Here is a 7,334-nt window from a genome sequence, read left to right as displayed (position 1 = left end):
TGTTTGATATTGAAAATGGAATTATAATCTATGGTACTGATGTTTTCGGAGTAATGAGATGAGTCATGTCATCAGCACATGTTATATGTGCATATATTCTCTCTCTCTCTCTCTCTCTCTCTCTCTCTCTCTCTCTCTCTCTCTCTCTCTCTGTGTGTGTGTGTGTGTGTGTGTGTGTGTGTGTGTGTGTGTGTGTGTGTGTGTGTGTGTGTTTTAATAGACTCAATATAACGTGAAAATAGATTAAAACACCGTTTTGAAGACGTTTCATGCTTTACAGTCTTTTGCATCAGCACACAGCTGCCCCTTCCTGAGCCTTTTTTCTGGTTAAAAGGGAGTTTTTTCTATCCCACTGTCACCAAGTGCTTCCTCAAAAGGAGTCTTCTGATTGTTGGGGTTCTCGGTTTTGTTGAAGGATCTATACTTTGCTTTATAAATGCAATCAAATTGAATAGAATTGAATATAATTTGGCTTTCTATAGCTGCAAACACCTTTATCAAATATTTTTGAATTTGTAATTGTTTTTTTCTCCACGGTATTTATTTTTAATTTAACTTTTCATATTTGTTGCTTTAATCATTATTGTTCAGCACTTTGTAACTTTGTTTAGAAAAGTGCTTTATAAATACAAATAAACTAAAGTCACAAGCAGAATATCAAAGTGAAATGCTTCATCATCTTGTCACCTCACACTCCTAAAGTTGCTTATATACAGCTATATGAATTGGCTGAGTGGTTAGGATGATGCAGGTCATCGGGACCAAAGACAAAATAAAACAACCACCAGAAAGCAGGAAATGAGGTATTCTACAATGAAATCATAATAATTGTGTATGGAAAAATGTCAGTCAGAACACTAAGTTAAAACATATTGGTTGATGTTTGCAGAAGCCAGATGATACAGGTTTTGTGGGGATTACCAATTGTATATTACTGATATATAAAGTGCAATTACATACATGTTTACACAATGTATTGAAAAGGGGCTTCATAAACTAGTAAGTAATGAAAACTCTGCTGTTTCCATACAACAAGAAAAGGCAATGTCACTCAAATATTCAAACTCTTTTTTTATATATAGATTTCTACAAACACAACATTGTGCGTTCTCTCACCTCTTCCTTTAACAATGCTCTGAAAGTGTTTGGGAACTGAGGAGTACTTTTAAACGTTTAAGTGTTTTATTGTTCTGTCTTGATAAAAGATTTCAGTTCTTCAGAAGCCCGGGAGGTCTTGAGTTGTATTTTCTGTTTCATTTTTCAAGAATTACAGACAGGAGGGCTTTGCACCCACACACCCACACCCTTTTATTACTGAATCAAATCATGTTACTAGAAACACCTTGCAGTTTTTCCTTGTTTTGCTGAAATAAGCAACATCAAAGTTGCTCAGAAAGGTGTATATGTTGTTCAGGATCAATAGAGTCTTATATATTTGCCCAGACTTTCTTTCACAATGACCTGTAGTTAATCACTCTCCATTTTTATTACTGAAAGACTGCACTGTTATGCAATACTATTTATAAAGCAATCATGTTACTAATCATTAACCAGTTACTTGTAGGATATTTCACAAGGTGGTTTTTTACACATTTCCAGACTCCCGTTGTTTCTGTTCTGTATTTTTAGAAGCACCACATTCAAAATGTGGATATTTTTAAAATGATTAATACGAGTATGGCGCCTGGTGGTGGATGTTTATCTCCACCTAGTGTTTCTACAATGGAAGTAAATGAAAACCGATGACAGTGGTCGTTCATTGTAATGTTCCAGCTTGAGAGCGATGAAATGTTTATTTCAAAGGGTTTATTCAGAATATGAAATTCATTGTTTGATATTGAAAATGGAATTATAATCTATGGTACTGATGTTTTCGGAGTAATGAGATGAGTCATGTCATCAGCACATGTTATATGTGCATATATTCTCTCTCTCTCTCTCTCTCTCTCTCTCTCTCTCTCTCTCTCTCTCTCTCTGTGTGTGTGTGTGTGTGTGTGTGTGTGTGTGTGTGTGTGTGTGTGTGTGTGTGTGTGTGTGTTTTAATAGACTCAATATAACGTGAAAATAGATTAAAACACCGTTTTGAAGACGTTTCATGCTTTACAGTCTTTTGCATCAGCACACAGCTGCCCCTTCCTGAGCCTTTTTTCTGGTTAAAAGGGAGTTTTTTCTATCCCACTGTCACCAAGTGCTTCCTCAAAAGGAGTCTTCTGATTGTTGGGGTTCTCGGTTTTGTTGAAGGATCTATACTTTGCTTTATAAATGCAATCAAATTGAATAGAATTGAATATAATTTGGCTTTCTATAGCTGCAAACACCTTTATCAAATATTTTTGAATTTGTAATTGTTTTTTTCTCCACGGTATTTATTTTTAATTTAACTTTTCATATTTGTTGCTTTAATCATTATTGTTCAGCACTTTGCAACTTTGTTTAGAAAAGTGCTTTATAAATACAAATAAACTAAAGTCACAAGCAGAATATCAAAGTGAAATGCTTCATCATCTTGTCACCTCACACTCCTAAAGTTGCTTATATACAGCTATATGAATTGGCTGAGTGGTTAGGATGATGCAGGTCATCGGGACCAAAGACAAAATAAAACAACCACCAGAAAGCAGGAAATGAGGTATTCTACAATGAAATCATAATAATTGTGTATGGAAAAATGTCAGTCAGAACACTAAGTTAAAACATATTGGTTGATGTTTGCAGAAGCCAGATGATACAGGTTTTGTGGGGATTACCAATTGTATATTACTGATATATAAAGTGCAATTACATACATGTTTACACAATGTATTGAAAAGGGGCTTCATAAACTAGTAAGTAATGAAAACTGCTGTTTCCATACAACAAGAAAAGGCAATGTCACTCAAATATTCAAACTCTTTTTTTATATATAAATTTCTACAAACACAACATTGTGCGTTCTCTCTCCTCTTCCTTTAACAATGCTCTGAAAGTGTTTGGGAACTGAGGAGTACTTTTAAACGTTTAAGTGTTTTATTGTTCTGTCTTGATAAAAGATTTCAGTTCTTCAGAAGCCCGGGAGGTCTTGAGTTGTACTTTCTGTTTCATTTTTCAAGAATTACAGACAGGAGGGCTTTGCACCCACACACCCACACTCTTTTATTACTGAATCAAATCATGTTACTAGAAACACCTTGCAGTTTTTCCTTGTTTTGCTGAAATAAGCAACATCAAAGTTGCTCAGAAAGGTGTATATGTTGTTCAGGATCAATAGAGTCTTATATATTTGCCCAGACTTTCTTTCACAATGACCTGTAGTTAATCACTCTCCATTTTTATTACTGAAAGACTGCACTGTTATGCAATACTATTTATAAAGCAATCGTGTTACTAATCATTAACCAGTTACTTGTAGGATATTTCACAAGGTGGTTTTTTACACATTTCCAGACTCCCGTTGTTTCTGTTCTGTATTTTTAGAAGCACCACATTCAAAATGTGGATATTTTTAAAATGATTAATACAAAAAAAATCTGTTTCACTATTTGAAATCATACCTTGAAGTATAAGATCCCTCTATTCAGTTTAATGTACGTTTTACAGTTTCACAACTCTTCTGGGAACAGAGCTGTATATATACTAGCGCACACAAACATACAGCATGATCCTGCTCTAATAGTTTGATATGATATTCCTCTTTTTGAATTCAAATGTGAGAATGTGGGATATATATTGAACTTATGAATGAGAAGATTAAATCACATGAGATGATTTCCCTCCCTGCTTTTGTTCTTTAGATCGCGTATCTTTGAGTTATCACAGACAACAAATCCAAATTAATTTCCAAACTATCATATCAAAGCATTTCTTATACTATGCCAACATACAAAGATAAGATAGCTTTTTGTGAGTGCACCGAGTACACGCTATTAAAATAATAATAATAATTAAGCTGCAAATGATACTTGGCTTTTAAAAAAAACTAAAACATTTGTGCAATACAGGAAGCCATCATTTACCTGAACCACACACACTCAGAACAAATTTCCTTCTAGTAACATTAGCAGGCAGAGCTCTGATTACAGTTTATATGAAAAACAGTAAGAGCATGCACTATATCAAGTTATCGGATGTAACTGTTAAGTTATTAAACTTTTCTTCTGCAAATCTCACATCACTATCGTATTCCAGAAAATTCCTGTCAGAGGATTACATAAGTATAATAAAAAACGTTGTGATTAAGACATAGTTATCAGTTTATCTGCCTAACGACTGAGATGTTTTTTGTCGGCTCAGTCAACAAGAAAACACTCCAAGGTCACAATGAAAAAAACAAAGTGTCCCTTTTTATTCATATATATATATATATATACTTTATGATATTGATTGTCAATTGAAAATGCATACGTGGGAGGAAAAAAGCTCTCAAGAATTGCTGTGCAATCAGTCAGAATAACCATTTCTACTCAATGACAAATGCAGTGCTTCGACAACCTAAATAAAAAGACTCATCACACAACAGAAGAAACTTTCATTTTATTATTATTACTTTTTTATTCAATAGAAAATAAAATGTTCCATGAAGAAATGTTTACCACCACTATTCCACTGCAATAACATTAACACGAGTGATAAAACAGCCTGAGAAAATAGCTCTAGATTTTTCCAAAGAAATGCAAACCAGCACCTTATCTTTAGAAAATAAGCATAATGTGATCTTGACTTTAATTTCAATTTTTTTAAAGCACTGGTTCTCAAAGTGCAGCTCATGGACCAACAGCACGCCTTGGTGATATTTTGTGTGGTCAAGACAAGGAAAAAATCCACTACTGCATATTGAATTCCTTAACAGTTTGTGTTAAAGCATGAAAGACTGGGACAAAAATAGAACAATTTTTCCCTTTCTTAGAACTCTTGCTCAACATACAGCTGCTTCAGTAATGATTAAAATATATAAACCAGTTCAAAAAGGACAGTTACTGACATAAACCACTAACCTTTGAACAAGCTCGTAAAAAACATTAAGCAGTTATGTGTATTGTCTCTAGGCGGGTCTCAGTTACATGCTGGCTCCCTAAAGTGTCATTCAGTCAACCAACCTTTGGAAAATCACTTTTAAATTATAAATTAAACTAAGTATATTTATTGAAGTCAAGCAAAATGTAACCTTCACACTGTGAATATTTTTCACGTTACAGTCCCTCGAGCTGCAGTGGGTTGAAATTTTAGACTTAATTCATGTTTTTTGTTCTAGTATTTTGAATTCATTGTAACCTCTTAAGTATTTATTTCTTTATATTTTGCTTCTGTGTCTTGATCAATACTTCCATGGGATTTCTGAAGGCCTTGAAAGTTTTTCTTTGGATATTGGCTGTGACTCATTTTCAGTCCACTCTTTGTACCTTAATATTTTCAGAGGAATTTTCTTTCTTTCTTTCTTTCTTTTTTTTTGTTTGGTTTTGCCAAGCCACTTTACTCTCACCTATGACTCATTCAAGTATATAAAACCATCCACCTAACTCAAGGGAAACACATAATTTGTTCCCTTTTCTTTAGCCAAATGTACAGGCAGGCATACAATATCGTTTTTGCACCACCATATCATTTAGCTGAAAACTTGCCATATCTCAGTATGGTCTGTTCTTAAAAGACAATTTGAGAAGTAGAAGGCAAAAGAAGAATATTTGCAGACCTAAAAACCTATGGATACCTGAAAGTTGAGTCCTGAAGAAATAAGGAGGCTGCAAAATGCAAAATTACACAACAGCTGTACTTAAAATCAGTGGCAACAGGTCTTATGGAGTGATGAATCTACATTTCAGATTTTTGGTTTAAATCATCTACAGTATGTATGGAGGAGGTCAGGAGAGAGGCACAACCATGAGTGTGGATAGCCATCTGTAAAACTCGATGCATTTCTACCAGTGGTGTTGGGGTATCTTGTCGAAATTGATGAAATTATGAATGCAGAAAAGTATTTTTAGATTCTGATCCATCACGTAATACCATCAGGAAAACATCGGATTGGCAACAGCTTCATTTTTCAGCATGAAAATGACTCCAAACACATTGCCAATGCAGTAAAAGCATACCTTAATGGAAAAAAAAACATACAGTGGAACACCATCAGTCATGTATTGGCCTCCCCAGAGCCCAGAGCTTAAAAGTTATTGAAGCACACTGGAATCATCTTGACAGAGAACGGAACAAAAGACAGCCAACATCCAAAAAAGAGCTTTAAATGTCCTTCAGGAAGCCTGGAGACAAACTCCTGAAGACTTAACAGTGTGTTGAAAAGGAAACATGTCAATGTCTTCTTGTCTTCCTTCTCTCACCCCAACCGGTCGCAGCAGATGGCCGCCCCTCCCTGAGCTTGGTTCTGCCGGAGGTTTCTTCCTGTTAAAAGGGAGTTTTTCCTTCCCACTGTCGCCAAAGTGCTTGCTCATAGGGGGTCATATGATTGTTGGGCTTTTCTCTGTATCTATGAAGCGCCTTGAGGCGACATTTGTTGTGATTTGGCGCTATATAAATAAAATTGAATTGAATTGAATTGAATTGAAAAGTGGTCATACTAAATATTGACTTTCAAGCTTGTTAGGACTGTACAAACTCTTACACCATAAAAACGTTTTGTGATTTCTATGATTTCTATGCTTTCTGTTGCCAAACCTGAGATAAATAACAAGAATTAACACAATGACTGGCAAATGAAATTAATTAAGTTGCTACTGAAGTTGTACTGTTCTCTCATTACAAAGCAATAATAAGTTGGGAAACCTTGGGTCCTAGAATTTAGGCATATGTTACTTTAAATATCATACTAAACACAGCTGAAGACCAAGCCCACACAGTATGTAAACAGCACTCCCAAACCGTAGCAGCCTGCCACATGTCGAAGACATAAACCGCCACACTCCAAACTCTAATCAGGAACAGCTCAAGAGCCAACGGACAAATGCCATGTCCTCAGGCTGAAGTCATGCTGATCGTCATCTATGGGGCTGCTTTCTTGCATTTGCGCAATAACTCTAAAATTCTAAACATGCTGTGTCAGAGTTATGCTGAAAAACGTGTTTTCTTTTGTTGCAGCAGATAGCTTATGTTGTGAAGTGCCACAAAGTGCACACCAAACCATGTTTATTAAAATGTGTGTCAAAGGAGTTGAAAGTATCCTTTAACATAAGCATTAACCCAATTAGAACCGTCGCAGATCTACACTTAAACTCTCATTATAGTGAGGCAGTATCGTTATACGCTTCTGTAATGCACGGAGTTTCTAAAGCAGCATAGTTGAGCACCTCTGAAACCTCAGCAGCACTTCGCCTGTCTCCTCTCACGACCCGTCCGCGACACCCATAATT

This window comes from Neolamprologus brichardi, chromosome 8 (genome assembly GCF_056152115.1).
Source record: "Neolamprologus brichardi isolate AB-2024 chromosome 8, ASM5615211v1, whole genome shotgun sequence".
NCBI lineage: Eukaryota > Metazoa > Chordata > Actinopteri > Cichliformes > Cichlidae > Neolamprologus > Neolamprologus brichardi.
The sequence above is the reverse complement of the archived record's forward strand: the minus strand, read 5'-3'. Positions refer to the sequence as shown.